Source organism: Rhinolophus sinicus, linkage group LG05, assembly GCF_036562045.2.
Source record: "Rhinolophus sinicus isolate RSC01 linkage group LG05, ASM3656204v1, whole genome shotgun sequence".
NCBI classification, from domain to species: domain Eukaryota; kingdom Metazoa; phylum Chordata; class Mammalia; order Chiroptera; family Rhinolophidae; genus Rhinolophus; species Rhinolophus sinicus.
The window spans coordinates 36,722,404-36,742,553 of record NC_133755.1 but is presented as its reverse complement, the minus strand read 5'-3'; the positions used below and the strand labels follow the sequence as shown (position 1 = coordinate 36,742,553).

General features: G+C 35.8%; 1 pseudogene; it reads left to right on the top strand.

Annotated features, from left to right (window-relative positions):
• The first annotated feature begins 711 nt into the window (after positions 1 to 711).
• LOC109438892 (Parkinson disease protein 7 homolog) lies at positions 712 to 3,338 on the top strand (annotated as a pseudogene).
• Positions 3,339 to 20,150: the final 16,812 nt, after the last annotated feature.

Here is a 20,150-nt window from a genome sequence, read left to right as displayed (position 1 = left end):
TTAGGGCACAGCGTTTCTCCCAATCTAAGTGTGCTGGAGAGCCCCTGCTTTATCCACTCCTAAAAATAAAAGGCTCTGTGTGAGAAAGCTCTTTAAGCTTTAGTCCCGCACTGAGACTTTAATTTACCGAAGGTTGCAGTGCAGCTTCACACACAGAGGGGAGCTTTCCACACCAGGATGGATGCAAAAAAAAGGAGAACATTAAAACAAAAAAGCAATTTAACTTACTTACAATTTCCTGTATTCCCCTCCGTGATTGCTAATTATCAGAAGATTTGTGTGTGTGGAGAAGCCATCTCTTTAGCATCCTTGCTTTCTCTCCTGGTTCTCCATCGTGAAGTAAGGTATAGTGTGGCATTTCAGACGTGGCACATATTTAGGTCAGAGAAGATCCTATAGTCCCACATTCTGTGCCAGGGCTCTGTAGCCCACAGAGGTAGGAAGCTGTGGCAGGGAAAATCCACATTTAAGTCTAAATACTTCATCTTGTGATAGTGGCTAGGAAATGAGTACAAAACTAGGGAAACATAGACCGAAATGTGTTCCAAGCTGGAAAGCTATTGTAATATTTAGATTTCCATTACTTGATTTTCATCTCTTTCCTTCATCGTTTTCTATATCGATTAAGAAGGAGCCACTTTCTTTTTACCCAGGACACGGCCTGGGATGCATAGTTTTTCTCAGGGAAAGGTTTGTTTTAGAGAAGGTGTTATGACAGGAGGAAACAGGTAAATTTCAGAGGTGCCAGAGACACATGTTTGCTACTGGAATGCCTTTCTCTCCTCATTAATGGTGGAAAATGTTTGATTTCACAATGGAAAATTTCCTAAAGTGGAAATATCAGAAAGAAACAAAGTAACATAATAACTTCATGCTCTCTAAGTAAACGGTTGTTGACACGGCTTTCCTTCAGAATAGATTTTAAAGAGATGGAAGTTATTAATTACAAAACAGGGGGATCAAGAGAAAGGAAACCTTTTCCCTGTAGGGGGTCTACAAAAATTAACAACAGCACTCACTGTGCTGAACGTCATTTGACTAGTGGCGATTTCCAAGGACACCATTTCTTTATTCCACAAATCATAGAACATTGAAAAATTAAAAACGAAAAAAAGTAATAAATGTAATTGTTCATTTGGAAAAATAAGTATACAAGGGAAGAGTTTTTCTTTTTCTCCTGTAACTATCACCAGTGTCCCACAACTGCAATGGTTAGAACAAGAAGAAATAAATTTCAGTTGCAGTAAGAACTTCAGAGTGATTTACCAAGAAGCATTGCCAAACAATCATTGTCCATTCTGATGAACAAGTGAGAAAAATTCTAGAATTTTCTTCAATAGAAAATGTTAAGAGGACAACACATTCGCAGTTGATGAGGTCCTTTATAGGAAAATCAAACAAACACAGAAAGATAAATCAAGTGATTTAAGATAGTCTGTCTCAGTACAGTGAAAACCTCCACCTTTGCTTTTATCATTACATAACCTCCCTTCCATTGTTTCAAATTCTATCTTTTACATGACTTCCTCATATTCTTTTTTTATTATCAGGCTTACTGTAGAATACTTTCTTACTGTACAACAGTTACACTCAGATTTTATTGTGTTAAAGAAAGAACCAAGGAGCTTATTTAAGAGAGAGCTTCTGATGCCTCATGAGTAGTTTAATTTTAAGAGTTACTGCAATGGTCCAGAAATTTGCATTTCATTAGCTATCCAAGTAATTCTCATGGAAGTCATCAATAGGATCCACTTTAAAATACTGGTCCCAGTCTCACTTATTTTCGACTGCTTAGAATAGTAGGAAGAGTATTCCAGAGTCATATCCTAATTAAGACCGGAGCTTTTAAGAAGGCAAATATGCAAGACCCATTCTCCAGATCTTCAGAGTAAAATCGTCAAAAAGTAGAGGTGGAGCTGGTCAATGTAATTAGGCCAGCTGTGTTAGCTAACTGTGGATCGTTAAGACCAATAAAGTTGGGCTTCAGGTGCAAAAGAATGAAACTGGACTGCTATCTGTCACCATGTACCAAAATTAATTCAAAATGGATCAAAATCTTAAGCATAAGACCTGACACAATAAACTGCATAGAAGAAAACATAGGTACTAAATTTATGGACCTTGGGTTCAAAGAGCATTTTATGAATTTGACTCTAAAGGCAAGGAAAGTAAAAGCTGAAATAAACGAATGGGACTATATGAAACTTAAAAGCTTCTGCACAGCAAAAGAAACCATCGACAAAATAAAGAGGCAACCAACTGAATGGGAGAAGATTTTTGCAAACAGTGCCACCGATAAGGGGCTAATATCCAAAATATACAAGGAACTCATGAAAGTCAACAACAAAAAAACAGACAATGCAATTGAAAAATGGGCAGATGGCCTGCAGAAACATTTCTCCAAAGGGGACATATAAATGGCAAATAGACAAATGAAAAAATGCTCAACATCACTAATCATCAGAGAAATGCAAATAAAAACCACAATGAGATATCACCTCACCCTAGTCAGAATGGCTATCATCAACAAGACAAATAGTAACAAGTGTTGGAGAGGCTGTGGAGAAAAAGGAACCCTCATACACTGTTGGTGGGAATGCAGACTGGTGCAGCAGTTACGGAAGGCAGTGTGGAGGTTACTCAAAAAATTATGAATAGAATTACCATATGACCCAGCAATCCCTCTCCTGGGTATCTACCCAAAAAATCTGAAAACAGGAGAAGTCCGGTGGAGTGCATCTGCGCAGTGCGTAATCTTTAAAAACTACAACATAAAAATGGCTTCCCAAGAGCTCTGGTCATCCTGGCTAAAGGAGCAGAGGAGATGGAGACCGTCGTCCCTGTAGATGTCATGAGATGAGCTGGAATTAAGGTCACCGTCACGGGTTGGCTGGAAAAGACCCCGTACAATGTATCCGAGATGTTGTCATTTGTCCTGATGCCAGTCTGGAAGATGCACAAAAAGAGGGACCTTATGACGTGGTGGTTTTGCCAGGAGGTAATTTGGGTGCACAGAATTTATCTGAGTCTGCTGCTGTCAAAGAGATACTGAAGGAACAAGAGAAGAGGAAGGGCCTCATAGTAGCTATTGGTGCAGGTCCTATGGCTCTGTTGGCTCATGAAATAGGTTTTGGAAGCAAAGTTACTACACCCACCTGCGAAAGAAAATGGTGAATGGAAGTCATTACAGCTACTCGGAGAATCGCGTGGAACGGGACGGCCTGATCCTCATGCCGGGGCCAGGGATCATCTTCGAATTTGCTCTCGCCATTGTCATGGCACTGAGCGGCAAGGAGATGGCCGAGCAGGTGAAGGCCCTGCTGGTCTTTAGAGACTAGAGCACAAGTACCCGCAGTGGGTCACAAATAGGCCACTTGTCACCACTTTCACTGAGTTCACTTTAAACAGAAGTGGGTGGTTACTCTGTGGAGCCCCGTCAAGTGGTGCCTACAGATTCCTCACCCTACAGTTGTGTCCCCACATTTCTGAACCTTGATTGCAGAATAAACAACACTTAGCAAACAAATAAACAAAAAAAATCTGAAAACATTTATACATAAAGACACATGTGCTCCAATATTCATTGCAGCTTTATTTGCGGTGGCCAAGACATGGAAACAACCAAAATGTCCTTCGATAGATGAATGGATAAAGAAGTTGTGGTATATATACACAATGGAATACTATTCGGCGGTAAGAAAAGATGATATAGGAACATTTGTGACAACATGGATGGATCTTGAGAGTATAATGCTAAGCGAAGTAAGTCAGACAGAAAAAGCAGAGAACCATATGATTTCACTGATATGTGGTATATAAACCAAAAACAAAAAAAAGAACAAGACAAACATGAGAAACAAAAACTCATAGACACAGACAATAGTTTAGTGGTTACCAGAGGGTAAGGGGGGGATGGGGGTGGTAGATGAGGGTAAAGGGGATCAAATATATGGTGATGGAAGGAGAACTGACTCTGGGTGATGAACACACAATGGGATTTATAGATGATGTACTACAGAATTGTACACCTGACATCTATGTAATTTTACTAACAATTGTCACCCCGATAAATTAAAAAAATAAAAATAAAAAATAAAGTTGGGCTTCTACTTTCCCACAGAGAATGGGAGATGGGGAGCTACTTAGCTTTCTTGATGTGTACAGCTCAAAGAGATAGCTCCCAGATCCTAGACAAAGACATTCCTGGGTTGTAGAAGATTTACATATTAATGGGGCATAATTTACAACTTCAAGTATTCTGAAGTTAATAGTATTCTAGGAAAAGGCAGGTCAAGGGCCTAATGTCAGGAAGAACCTGTCTAAAGTTTGGTCAAGCTGAGGAAAAAAGGAAGGCCAGCCATCTTGGTCATTCCTGCATCCCTCTTGCCACTGATATTTCCCTTCTACACTGATAAGGACCCAACTCTGCCCCCTTGAGTGGCACTCTTAGGTTGCTCTCAGTTTTTAAGTCTAAAGCTTTAGAGTTATGGCCTGGATCTTCCACTATAATTTCCTAGCTCCTATTAATTCTCGTTAGCAGAGAAAATCTCAAAAAGTAGAATTTGCCTACTCAAGAGTGACGATGAATAATCACTGTTAATGATGAGTGCTGTACCAGCAGATCTTTAACCTCCACACAATTGAGTAAATTAAACTTGGAGAGTTTCTAATGAAGAAAATTTGAAAGCTAATGTATTATATACTGCCTTAAACTGCTGATTCTGTGACAACAGCAGACGATCATTCCCTGTTGGCGCCATTTATTGTCTGCGGGAAGATACAGACCATGCTCTTCATATAATCACCATAATGTCTAGAATAAGTGGAGGATATTTTAATGATGACATGTGTAACGTTTCTTGCAGTTCCTTCAAATAAGATAATTTATTGAGATTATTGAAAAATAATATGTAAAAAGTTATGTAACAGTCTTGGTAGGATGGCAGGTTGGAGGCAGCAGGTTCAAATGCTGACTGGCTGCTAAGGGAATAAGAGAAAATTATCAAACTGTTATAAACTATCTAGGTAACCATGACTGTCAAGGAGACTTCAGTGAGCCAACAATAGTCCAATTTTTCAAAATATCTTGGTGCTTTTTTCTCCTTTCACTAGAGGTTTATTGCAGAAAGGTAATAAAATGGTTATAATTTGAGATTGAGATGAATTATCAATTCATCAGAGTGTATGTTTAATGTGATATACTCGCACTAATGGTATGTGCTTTCTAATTAGGGAGCTATTCTCAAGGCAGGAAAAAATTCATTTTCTCAATAAAAATATTTTACACCCAAGATACGATGCCTTAAAAAAAAACTTAATGAGCTCTGAGGCTGATATTACCGCAATTAAAATAAGAGTGAAAAAAATAAGTCTGTCTTGTTGAACAATCTGGATGATTTGAGATATTTCCCTTATCATATGGAACATGGGTCACATTTTCTATTATTTGCAAAAATCTGCAATTTACCCCAGAGGAAAAAGAAAGCTACTTTTCATGAAATGACAATGGAGCCTTCCAGCTCTGGCCGATATACAAATATTATATTCACTTAGAAAGTAAATACTATTTCTTACAGTGGATTAATAGGGGTTTTACAGAATCAGGTGAATTATGAGGAGGCACTTTTACAATTTAGAGTATAGGCCTATTTAGTGACTAATGGGACAAAATTTACCTTTTCCAAAATCCAGGCAATAGGATTCTTGAATCGATAAGCATTTCTCAGTGTATGACTTCATCTGAGTTTGACAGAAACTAAATAAGCACTCTGACTTTTCCACCTGTCAATTCAATAAATATTTATTAAATATTACTATGTAGCTAGCACCTAACTAGATATGAGTACACATAGGTGGGTACCAGGTTAAAGAATTTGGATTTAACCTTAAATATAACTTGTGTGGGGCTAACAAAATAATACTTTTCCTCCTATGTTCTAAATTCTTATAGCTGGACTCATAGTCAAATTAACAGAGACAGATTAACAGGAGACAATCAAATTTTTAATACACTTGCATGGGAAATTCACATAAGCATGAAAATTCCAAAGACAGTGAGGCAACATTGGGTATATAACACAGTTTGGACAAAGAAGAAAAGGCAGGGAATGGAGTCTTAGATTTCAGAAGTGAGAATGGGAAACTTATAGATAGTTGAGGAAGAGGAGAAGACACATGGCAGGCAAATTCTTGCTGGGCAGCTCAGAAACAATGGACACAGGGTATCTATCTAATAGGCCTCTGCCTGAAGCCCTCCCGTTTACCATATTTAATTCAAATTAGGCTAAGGCAGACATCCTAAGATTTCCTTTCTGAAGCACGTTTTTCTGTCTGAATCTCTTGGACAGGTAAGGAAGAGGGTCAAAAGTTCTTTCTGAGTCTTTTACTTTTTAATAACCAGCTTAAAATCAATATCCCAAAAGGCAGCTTCAGGGTGGCAAAACTTTGGTCCCCTTTATCTGCTTCTCACCCAGTTGTCTGTATCTCTGTAAATGTCACATTCATCTACCTGGTCACTCAACACCAAAGCTGAAGAGTTGCCCTTAATTCAAAACTGTCCTTAATTCCACCCGACCTTTCATATCTCTATATCCATCTACCATCAAGACCTAGTGACAGTGCCCTTACAATATATCTGGAATCTGTCCATTTATCTCCAGTGCCACAGTCACCAGCTTCATCCAAACCATTATCATTTCTAATTCAGAATACACTATGAATTTCTTTACAGATCTCCTTATTTCTATTCTTCTCCATTCCCTTAAAATCCATTTTCCCACCAAACAGCACTGCTTTACAGGCATAAATCAGGTTATGTTACTATCTTATGTAATACCTTCTAAAATTTACCCTTTGCATGGAGAATAAAATGTAATCTTTTTCTCAGGGTCTGCAATATCCCATGTAATCTGACCCCCTATCACATCCCCAATCTTATTCAGTACCATTCTTCTTTCATTTCTTAATTTGCTTGATTCATACCGGTCTTCTTTCAATTTCTGAAATATGCTAAGTATGTTCCTCCCTCAGAACTTCTGCCCAAATAACCTTCTAGCCTAATCTATGACTGGATGTCCCCCTTCCATCAATCAAGTCTTAGAGCAAATGTTTCCTTCATAAATAGTTATTTCCTAATGACTTCGTTTTACCCCACCTCTAACCATTATATATACACACTTCGAGATACTGTTTTATTTTTTTCCATCAGACCATGAATCACTACCTATAATAATCTTGTTTATTTACTTGCTTTCTTGCTTGAGTTTTGTCCTCCATTAAATTGTAGGATCCATATGGTCAGGGTGCTAATGTGTCTTATTCATAAATATTCCTAGTGTCTAAAATATCACCTGCCATATAGTAGGCATTCAATAAATATTTACTGACTAAATTAATGAACTTGGCCTGATAAGAAATAGGAAGCCAAAAGGAATTACTCAGAAGAGAGGTGTCATGTTAAGGTCACTCTGACAGCCTAACTCCCTGAAGATCTGGTGTTGGGAGGCAACAGAGAGGTTAAGATATTGGAGCCAGAAAAATCTGAGCCAGAAAAGCATGGGTTTAAGTTCTAGTTCTAACACATGCTAGTTATTAACCTTATATAAAGTTGTTAAATCTTCCTATGACAGAATTTCCTTATTTATAATATGAAGATGATACATTACTGAGACTTAAAAGAACTAGTAATATATAAAGTGTTTAGCACAAAATCTCACTTTAATAGCTCAGAAAATATTATTTTATTGTTATTATTATTATACTTTTCTAATGTGTCCAGCATTCTTTCCTACCTTAATCATCATTGAGCAATGTTAACGACCAATACGTAGATTTCATTGTATACTTATGGTTGGAGTGATAGTGAAAAGGGGGTGAATTGCAGAAGAGAAATAAGAGGAAAGCTTTGGAAAAGTCTAAATCAAAATTCTGTTTCAGAAACCACTGCTAGCTTTAAGATGCTTTTCAAAAGCAGTGGATCTAATCTTTATTTAAAGGTAAACCTCCTGAAAGAAATTATGTGTCCCCTCAGTGTCTTTCCTACACTGAGAAAATCATTGTGCCATCAATTCTCTCTTAACATGTTGAGAATTTATTGTATGAGGCTGTTAAGGGAGTAACCAAGGCAGGGATAGAAAGAAGTAAATGATAGGATACTCTTTACGGTAAGAACAGGCACAACACAAACTGAGGCCCATGTGGCAATGAACTGAAAATACCTTTAGTTAAAAAAAAAAAAAAATTAAAAGCAACAGAAAGAAGAAAACCAAAAGCTTTGGGTTTACTATTGGTAGGAGGTTACCTAAGAATCATAACCATGAGTTAATTATACAAGATATTTTATGGTGGTAAATGGTTCAATTGATGCTTTCTTACTACCAACTTGCCAACATCATTTCTTCTGATAAGAGATCTATAACCTGACAGTGAAAGAGGCCAAGGGCACTCAAAGCTTAGCTTCCTCAGTGCTGGTTGCCATGACTACAACCTCAAGAACCCTTCATTTCACAACCAGGCGAAGTCTGCAGCTTTTGAATCAAAATAACCTTATTTCATTTTCATTTGAGTCTTATCTAACAAAATTCTTAAATGCCTTGTCTTAAACAATAGTTTGCTGTTTGTATAACATAATTTTATTAAATAAAAATAACTCTTCCCACCTACAACCAACAGCTTGCTTCACCTACAAGTTTATTATAGAGCTGGTCTCAGAAACTGAGAAAATACATCATGTATGGTCAATACATGTAAGACCTATAAAGTCTGAATTGCTTAAAATCAGCAACAATTTTCAGACCAACCTAGATATAGACTACTGTATCAAAAGTACAAATTTTATACAGATTAGTTAAAAATATAGTTTATGCGTTTTTTTTTTAAATTGACAAATGACAACTAAGTATTTTTCTCAAAAGCCTTAATGATTCTTTTTTGAAATCTAACCAAGGAAACACTTTTTAATATTAAGCACCTTTGCCTCTATCTGGATATGCAAGACACTAACCAAAATAGAAAAATAATTTTTAATTATCCATAAATTTAAAAATAAGCACAAGAAATCTAGCCTTGCTAGCCTCACCCAGTACCAATGCTACTTCACCAGATTGAGTGCCATAACTTTGTTCATCTCAAGGGCAAATAAAGTTAGTAAGTCACTAAGGTATTCTCAAACTATTGTTCCCAGTACACAAGAAGATGGAATATACCAAATTGTTTTACAGGCAAAAATTTATGCATTTATTTATGCATTCGTATACCTAACACTTTTTATTGATCACTTAACTATGTGCCAGGCACTGAGCTGAGTCCTGGATATATAAATATGGTTCTTTTCCTGAAGGAGCATACAGTCTATTATAAAAATTAACCAGTAACAAACAAAGAACTGTGAATGATAATGGGTAAATGATGTTTGAGGAAGGAAGATACAGTGACAGCCTGACATAAAAGCACTTTCTACCTGGCTTTGCACAGAGGGCATTTAGGAGATTCCTGAATGGAGAGTAGGAGATTGGCCAGTGGATAAGCAGTAGAGGGCTATTACAGAGTGAGAAGCATGTACACAGACAAGAGGTGCAAGGCAGCATAAGGTCCTCACATCTTGGGGCACCGAGTAATATGAGTGGAACTCAGCTGGGGATGCCAGGTCACAAAGGACCGTGCAAGCACACAGAAATGGATACTATGGTTATGCACTGGAGAAAAATTGGAAGGTTTTAAGAAGTGGAATAATGGGATCTTATTTGTGTTGTAGAATTATAATTCTTGGTGTAGGGGTGAGACATCATAGTGGATAAGTTGGAGAAGGAGAAGGCCAGAACCAAGGAGATCTTTTGAGGTGTTATAACAAACATAGTCTATGTGAGAGGTCATAATGACCAATTCAGATGGATAGGAGGAAACAGACACATGAAATATTCAGAAATGTGATGGATAAAACTTAAAGAGTAATAAGATACAGGGAGTAAAAGAAAAGGAAGTTTATGGGTATTGAGTTGGCCATTGAGTTTTAGCATTTTGGTGAATGATGGTACCATGAGTTGTGCATTAGAGGTACAATTATGGATTCATTTAGGACAACTTGAACTTCAAAAGTCAGGGTAATAAAAATATAATCCTGGATTTCAGTAGAAAAGTTTGATCCAGAGACACAGATGTAGGTGTTATCAAATGTAACTGATACTGAACTCTAGGGAAAAAAAAGAAAAAAAGAAAAACTATGCAGAGAAAGGATTGAGGACAAAAGACAGAAACATGGGGTCCACAGACATTAAAGAAGTCAGAGGAAAAAGAAGATACTGCAGAGGTTTATAAAAGACAGTTAAGAGAAAAAAGTAAGGTTAAATAGTGAGACAGAAAGCCATGGAAGCAGTTGGTACTCACATTCAGGATATCTCAAAGCTGCTATGCCACTATTGATTGGTAATTGTGACCTGCCCATGTCCTCAGCATTCCCACACTGCAAAGCAGCACGTCACTTACCATCCAAAGAGGCAAATACAGTTTATGTCTCAGTCTTCCACCATGAGTCTGAAATCTTTGCACAAAATACCAAGCCTGAGTTTCACAGCTGCTGAGCCAGTGTACTATGTTAGGTCTCACAGTAGGCGAGGACTTGGGCGTCTGCAATCTGGTCTTATTTATCACACAAAAAGCTTTATGCTGACACTAAACTTCTCTGTTACCTGCATTCTCTGTGGACATCTTTCTATTCTTTAGACACCTGGAAAATGGACAGTTCATATGTTAAGAAGTGTTCTTAGAATTCTGCTGGTAAAACTCTAGTTTAAGGTTTTTATGAATTTTCTGACTCATATACAGGTCTTTGCAACAAAGATACTGTGGAACATATTTATCCATTGGTAATTTGACATGCCACTTCTCTATGCTAACTATTCTTTTCCACATAGAAATACTTCAGATAAAAAGAATAATAGTTAAAAAATACAATACTAAGAGAAAGAGGAAAAAAGCAGGAGTCTCTAAGCTGAAGTGCCATGTCAGTGAAGTACTTAATTAAATGCAAACCTCTTATTCAGACATTTGATACTCTACCCTTTATTACCTTTTTAGTCTTTACTACATTTATTTCTCATCACTTCCTACCTAAATCTTTCCACTCATGACAAGCCCATCTGCTAACATTTTTCTCCCACCAAATCTCTCTTTTGGATACATTTTTTAGGTAGATTATTTCTTCTATTTGGAATCTCTACACGATGGGTCAATTTTCCAACAGGAAGTCAGAAAACAAAGTAAACCACATGTACCAGTCAGGATATACTAGGTTATGCTGTATAACCCCACTATTTCAGTGGCTTATCTCAACAAAGGCACATTTTCCACCCAGATTACAGTACCACCACAGTTACGCTGGGAGTCTGCTATATGTATGAACTTTTCACTGTGGATCCAGGGGAGCAGTCTCTATTGGATACATTCTCTATCACGATAGCCAATAAAAAGAAAATCTTGCAAAATGCAAAGTGGTTCTCAAAACTTTTGCCTGAAAGAGACATTGCTTTGGTTAAAGAAAATTACATGGCCAAAACTGAATTCATTGTGTCAGGAAAGTCTATTTCATCCAAGAGAGTAAAATGTTTACCATAAAGAGTAGTTCAATTTATACATCTTCCTTGCTCTTCTCAGGGTTTTGTTTTCTCTTGTCTAACCTATCCTACTTGCTCTTTTCAACTGGCTTAATCCTTATCTCTAATATTACCCCCTTACTATTAAAGCTAAAAAAATTTTATCGTATGCCTCTTTGTGAACTGTATTTGCTATTTTATAAAGTACTAGGTCATATGGGTTGTCCAATTTTTTATTAGTGTATAGACATGTTTTTCTTCTTGATTTGTGAATTGAGTTCATATGTCAATTATATTTAGCCTTTGTCCACAAGTTTTTATGAATGGTTGGTTTCTTTAAATCCGTACATGAAATTCTGTGCTACTTGATTTTAAATATTTTTAGTTAGTCATACATAAAATGAGCCCCAAAATCATATTTTATATGCCTTCTATCTTTGTTATTATGTTAGAAAATTGTCAAACTCAAGATTACAGATAGTTACTTGTAATTTTCTTCTAGTAATTTTGTAGCTTTACTTTAATATGCAAATATTTAACTTATCTGGAACTTATTTTGACATGTATTATGAGTAGAGATTTAATTTTAATTTTTTTCCAAATAGCAGCTCTTGACTAATATTACCAATCTCTTGTTTTCCCACCAATTTAACCCATATTCATCATGCAATACATTCTGGTATGCTTAAATATGGCCACAATTTTTATTATATTTCACTAATCTGTCTATTTATTCCTACACTAGCATTTTTATGACTTTATAATATATATTATTATTTGATAGCACTCATCTCAGCATTTAAAAAAATGTTTGTTTATATTACACTCTCATTCATTCAAAATAAACATTTAGAACCAAGTCACCAAATTAATCCAGTTGAAGTTTTATTATAAATTAATTTAATCTATAGATTTATCAGGAGACAATGGACATATTTAAAACATCAGCTTCAAATTTCAAGGTATATCTTCCTAATTAGTAATTTTTTCTTTCAAAGTCCTTTGCAGTTTCCTTTTTACATTTCTTATTAGTAGCTTCTTACCCCAGCTATTTCAAGTGTTTCTTCTATTTTTATCAAGCATCTTTGTTGTTTCTTTTGCTATTGTTTACCATTATATTTTGTAATAGATTATTTCTGTGTATAAGAAAGCTATTAATTTTATACATGCATTAATTCATTTATTAACTAATGATTTTTTTCATGGATTCTGAGTTTTCCAGATGGACAGTCTTATTATTATTCACAAATAATATTTTTGGATACAACTTCCCAATATTTACTCTTATATGCTTATTGTTTTGTCTATGATATAGAAGAGGAATTTTAGCAGGTAACACTTTAATCCCCATCCATCCAATCAGCTGCTAAATCTTACCAACTCTGGCTGTAAAATATATCTCTCCTATATGCTATATCTGCTGTAAATCAATCAGTCATTGTAACTCCCAGATCTTTATGACTCCTAAGGATTTCCCTATTTGGGGAGAATTCACAGACAGCAGGCCACACTTCAGGAAATGTTAAAGGAAATTCTTTAAGCAGAAGAAAAATGACACCTAAAGGAAATTTGTACTTTCAAAGAGAAATGAAGATCACTGGAAATGTAAAGAAAATATAAAGGGCTGCTAAAGAGAAAACATTAACGATGTTTTCTGGAGTTTATATCATATGTAGAAATAAAATATATAATAACAATAGCACAAAAAAGGAAGATGAAAAATTAAAGTATAGCATTGCAAGACTCTTATATTATATGCAATGTGCTATATTATTTCCAGGTAGACTGTGATAAGTTAGAGACACATACAATAAAACTTAAAGCAGTGGTTCTCCAACTTTTTGATCTTAGAAAACCTTATAATCTTAAAATGATTGAGCACTCCTAAAATATTATTTATATGGATTTTATCTATCAGTGCACATCACATTATAAACTAATGTTTGTTTAAAAACAGTGATATAAACTCATTGTATATTAACATACATGTAACATTTTAATGACTATTTACTATATCTAACAAAATAAAAATAGTGAAAAGAGTGTGATTATTTCACATTTCGCAAATGTCCTTAATGTTGGCTTAAGAAAAGACAGCTATATTCTCATATCTGTTTTTACCTTTAATCTGTTGTAATGCATGGCTTCTGGAAAACCCCCATGGTTTATTTGTGAAATAAACAGAGAGAAAAATGCACTTAGTAATAACACTTAGTAACAGTTTGAAAATAGTTTTGATCTCATAGATTCCTTAAGTATCAAGGGCTCACAAGAGCCTCTGCCCAAGAGAAAATAAATAAGTAAGTAAGTAAATAAATAAATGATATAACAATTTACAAACAAGTGAAGACAAATTAAGTGATCTTAAAAATCACTTAATGCAAAAAAAGAGGAAAAAAAGGAGTCGAGTACAGATGAGACAAATAGGAAACAAATAGCAACGCGGTAGATTTCAATCATAATGGTAATTACATTAAATGTAAATGGATAAAACATCAATAAGATAGAGTTGTCAGGTTATACAAATTCAAGACACAACTATATGCTATTTAAAAGCAATTCACTCTCAATATACATATAAGTTACAACTAAGAGGATGGAAAATGATGAACCATGCAAACACACTGATCATAAGAAAAGTAAAGTGGCAAGAAATATTACTTATCACTTATCAACTTGTTACTTAACTGAGGTGCAGTTGATCTTCATTATTTGTGTATTCCATATCTGTGAATTCACCTGCTGGTCAAATTTATTTGTAATCCCCAAATCAATACACACTGTACTTTCATAGTTATTTGTGGACATGTGCAGAGCAGGGAGAATTTTTAGTCTTCCAACGTGCATATTCCCAGTTGACGCTGAACAGAGCAGTACTCTGCCTTCTTTTTTCAGCTGTCTTACCAAGATGACCAGAGGAAAGAGATGGTAGAGGGCAGTGACACGTAATGAAAGAAGCTTGTCTCTGAGACCAGATGGAGAAGGTTTAAATCCCAACTCTGGCACTTATTAGTGGGGTGGCCTCAGGCAACTCAATTAACACTTTGAAGTTCTATTTCCCATCCCCAGGAGCAATGGTTCAGCATTTACTTATTCAGTGTTTACAGTGATAATACAGAACACAACTACCTTGAATACCAAGCATTTGAAAGGGTTAACTCTTCAAGAAGAAACTCAAACTTTAAATGTCTCTTTAAAATACAAGGAACAAAAGCTGACTAACATGTAAGGAGATATAAACAAATCCACAGTAAGAGCTAGAAATTTCAAAACTCCTCCTTCAGTAATTCATAGAACAACACAACACGAAATAAATATGAATCTAATTCACATTTTAGTATATTCCACTCAATAATAATTTAGTATATTCCATTATTTCCAAATACACAGGAAACACTCTTCAAGACAGACCTGTGCTTGTCCATAAAGCAATTCTTAATAAATTTAAAAGGACTGTAATCATACAAAATATGTTCTTTAACCACAAATAAATTAAATAAGAAATCAGTAACAAAATATATCTAGAATAGCACTAAGTGTTTGGATATTAATCAACATGCTTCTAAAAACATGTGGGTAAGTAAAGAAATCTCAAGGAATTAGAAATTATTTTGGACTGAATAAAAATGAAAATATACCACATCAAGTTAGTGCTTACTTCTAAGATGATGAAGTGGTTAGTAATTAGAAGTAGGCACGGGGTACCTTAAGGGATGCCAGCAATCTTCTATTTATTAACCTCAGCGACTAATCTGTGATGGTAAATGGTTAGCATCTTGCTTTCTGAAAACAAAGTACCTTATTTTGATACTCCATTTCAAGCTACCAATACCTGAACAACCAGCAACAAATTTCCTGAATATTTAACAATCGGCTTCCCCAAACTGGTACAAGCCATCTCTAGCACACCATTTTGGAGTGTGGTTACATGGACATGTTTACTTTGAGATATTTTATTCAAATATAAACTTAGGATGTGATGCACCTTATGTATGTATTTTATACTTCAATAAAAATAATATTTAAAAAATTATAGAGTATGTGCACTATCAATAAGAAAGTATTAAAAAAAAACAACACAAAAACAGAATTAATCAACACTGAGGACCTTCCAAATAAATTTAAGTTATTATGGGAATGGATACATGGCAACAAGTTTTAAATGACTGAAATTTAAGATTTTACAAATTAGTTAGGAAAATAAGGTATACACCAAGACATCTCAGCTTCCAAAACATTACGTACAAATCTCTGTTAACACTATTTTCACAATGTATTGCAATTATATTTTCATTTTAATGCAATTTCTTAGTCAGCTGTAAAGTACTGTGTTTTATTTAACAATGTAATCATAGTGACATAATAAAGGCCTGCCTGACACATAGTGCATTAAATAAACATACTGAATAAATAAAACAATCATAAAACATGGAAGTATTTAAAAGAACTATAAACAGAGCACACATGATGTTGGAAGTCAAAAGAAAGAGAAACCTGCTGTGATCAGGGGATCAGGGAAGCTTTTATATATAATTACATATTCCTATGTACTTCTGGCTACATGGTTCTTATTGCAATAAAATGCTTCACCTAGACTCCACAAGATGTCACAGTCTTCTTCCTTGGTCTAAGGATACTGAGGGATCTTATTAAACAAACGAGGCATATAATAGCTAAAAGAAAAGAGCTCATTTTTTCTTTGATGATATTGTTGAGTACAGAAATGATGCAAAACAAACAGGAAAAAAATCCCATGTGTATTTCAAAGTATTACACAGATGCATAAAATAAATTTTTATTCTACTTATACCTATCTTGAGTGCAGTTTAAAGTGTCAATAGCTTTCTATAGGTTATAGTCCCTGAAAAATATTCATTTAACTAAGAGTGAAATGAAAGCTTGACAAAAAGAATCAGCTGTTGCCTGTCATGGCTAGTCTACTTGAACTGCAGGATTTCACAGTTGCCAGCGATACCTCAATCTACACTGTCAGAATCTGAGCTCAAAAGGCCTTTGTTAATTCCAACAGCAGAATTGGCAAATGATTAAATAGATGTTGCTAGCTATCCTGTTCTCTCTTTTCTTTTTTTCAATGAATCAAATACAACTCAAGTCATGGTGCGCACGTGTGTGTGTGTGTGTGTGTGTGTGTGTGTGTGTGTGTGTTTTCCTCTCCCAGCTGGCCAGAAAAAGTGTTATCCTAGAAGTAGCTGGTTACTTTCTTTTGCAGAGACTTTCAACTGGGCAAGTGGTAGGGGCAGAGGTGGACAGGAAAATAAACGTTCACTGACCTATCTAAGGGTTGCCCAAAGTGTGTGTTTCTATACTGCTCAGAGTCTGGTGATAAATGCATTTCAGGGTCTAGGATGATATTGGAGTGTAAGTTCAAGTTAGCAAACACCACAAGGAGTATAGGGGAGAAGGGAATTGGGCAGCAGGCTAAATACCAATGGCAGAGCCACCATCAATCAACCTCTGGATACTGATGTCTCATCAGATTCTATAGCACAGATTCTATAGTGGTCATCAGGCCTCAGAGAAAGATGCAGAATTGTAGGGAGTAGCTGACCACTAGTAAGATAAGTAGAGCCATTCTCAACATGTTCTGAGACCTCCCCAAAACAGATTGAGCAATGGAGAGAGAATGCTACTATATTTTTTTCCTGAAGTAGATAGCCTGAAAATGAGATAAAATATAGTCACATTTTACGTAATTTTGCATTATCCAAATTTGAAATAATGTGATATAAAAATAGTAGTAAGGTCTGAATTTATGCAGATAATTGAAATAGTGAAAACGCCCTACATTTAAAAAAAAATTAGTGAAGAATCATATATTTCAAAGTTGCTGTGACCAAGTGAATTGCAGTGTTGCACCACTTTGGTTGATAAACAGAAACACCTGTCACCCCTTATTGGAATCTGACTTTGTTGTGGGGACTTTCTGTGCATGGGAGGATTTTTAGCAGCATCTCTGGTCTCTACCCACTGTATGACAGTAGCAAACCCTCAGTTGTGACAACTAAAATGGCTCCAGACATTGCCAAATGCCTTTTGGATGGGGCAAAGTCTTCCCCAGGTGAGAACCACTGCTTTAGGGACTATGAAGATCAGTGTCTTGAGTGTAATGAGTTAGAGGTAAAATGGTTTGACATAAAGTAGGACAGCTGAACGGGTAGATCAGGAAGGATCTTTAGGTCATGTAAAGGAATTTGGATTTCATTCTCAACGTAAAAAGAAGCCATGGAGTGGTTTAATCAGGGAAGTAATGGGATCACACTGACAAAATTTTGGGATATGATAATAATAGATTTGTTTTAAGCCACTAAGTTGTGTGATACTTTGTTATATAACAATAGGTAACTGAACCAGTGTTATTTATCAAGATTAAAAAGTTCTGAAGAACTAGTTTAGGTGAGAAATCAAGAGCTCAGATGTGTTAAGTTTGCCAAGTTTATGAAATATCTGAGGGAAGACAACAACCAATTCCTACAAGGCCTTAATATTAGGGGAGACTGTGGGTTGAAGATATAAATTTGGATGTCATTAATATAGAGATGGTATTTATATCCATGGCAATCATCCAGATCACTTAAGGAGAGAGTATAAGGAGAGAAGATAAGAGGGCCTCCATTAAGCCGTATGAAACTCCAACGTTTAATGGTTAAGTGGATTAAACAGTCCATTTTGTGATTGTTCATTTTATGTCATGGATTTTCTTTTAACTGCTTTAAAAAAAAAAAATGTTACTGTATCCCTCGTTCAATTACAAACTCACTTGTAGTTCCAGAGGCAGAATTAATTGCTCTCACATATGTGTTTCCATTTGACTTTTCAATGACTCTTTTCCCTCATCATATTAAAATTATTTAAGTGCCTGCATTACTCCTCAACAAACCGTGGTGCCAAAACCTGGTTAACAATTAGAATCAGCAAGCTTGACCACAGAGCTTCTAATTCAGGGGTTTAGGAAGGGCTTGCGCATATCTAGTTTTACGTATGTCCCTAAGTTAATCTTGATGCACCCAATCTGTGGTCCAAAATTTTAGAATTCTTTCCAGAGACTTTGAACTACCCTAGGGCGGATAGCACCAAGTAATGGGGAAATATAACAGAGAGATTGAAAGTATGAATTCTAGTACCTAACTTAGAATTCTAGCTTTATAAGGCACCCATTAGCTCTATGCTATTGGTAAAGTAATTAACCTCTCTGGGTCTCAGTTCCCTCATTTGCAAAGTAATTTGTAGAATTCACTCATACTTTTGTTGTGAGGCACATTACATCTGGAGTAAGGCAACTCAATACATGTATACTACTATTATTATTAATTTTGTGTTCCAAACTCCCAGCACAGTACTCATGATTGATGCTAAAACTGCTTTGTGAATTACTATGATGGGAATTTAAGTAAATTGAACTTTACAGTGGATTCCCAGTGCTCAATAGAAATATTTTACAAGTAACTAGGCTCTAATTTAACACATATTTTTAGAATCAAGATGCATGGGATGTGAAACTGTCATTAACCTAATGGTAGTAGTCAGGATGGACTAGGTTATGCAGACTTAACAAATTAACCCTGCAAGCAGGGGCCTAACACAACAAAAGTATATTTTTCATCATGATACATGACTAATGCTAGTCAGGAAGGCGTAGGATGGTAAACTACTTCATCCCAGATAACAGTGTCTCCGTCACATGGATCATTCCGTTTGCTGGCAGGGGAAAAGACAACTGGAGAATCACATACTGGCTGGTCATGATTTTGTCCCAGAAAGAATTTGCATCACTTCCACTCATAGCCCACTAACCTGAAAGACTCATATGACCCAGCTAACTACAAGCAGTGTGGGGAATATGGGGGAGCTGATGGAATGTTTGGGGATTACCACTGTCTCTAGCCTATTAGCATTCTTAACAACAGTGATAGCCCCCGAACATTCAATCGGTACTGTGTTCCAGGAATACAATTTCTAATGATATTCTCACAAAAACCTTGTATCATGGATATTATCATCTATTCACAAAGGAGGAAACTTAGGGACAGCAAAGCTTGTTAACTGACTTGTTTCAAAACGTTTCCAGATTTTACTATCACTTCATCATCATGGCTCATCAAGGAAGAAGAGCTGTGGCTGTTCTTTCCAAAGCTGACCCCTCCACCTGTGCTGTCTTTTTCAGAACTTTGCATTTGACCTTTGCTTTCTTCCTCATCCCAGGCTCTTCTTCACTCCTGTACCGACCCTTATGGCACAATCACTTCAAGGCTTTGATATCCATTTAAAACCATATGGAATTCCCACATCGCTACTCTGTGTTCTGTAATTTCCTTTCCCTTTGCTTTTAAACTTCTCAAAACACAGTCTACATGTCCTATTTCTACTTCTACCTGTGTATCATTCACCTAGAGTCTTGTGATCTGTTCTCTGTAACAGTAGTTATCTACTGTAACTGTAGCTATAAAAGCATTGGAAATCAGGTGAAACTGAATGAGCACCAGAATTAAAGTTTTAGAAGCTGAATTTGAATCCTTGTGCCTTAATAGCTGTGAAACCTCTGGTAAA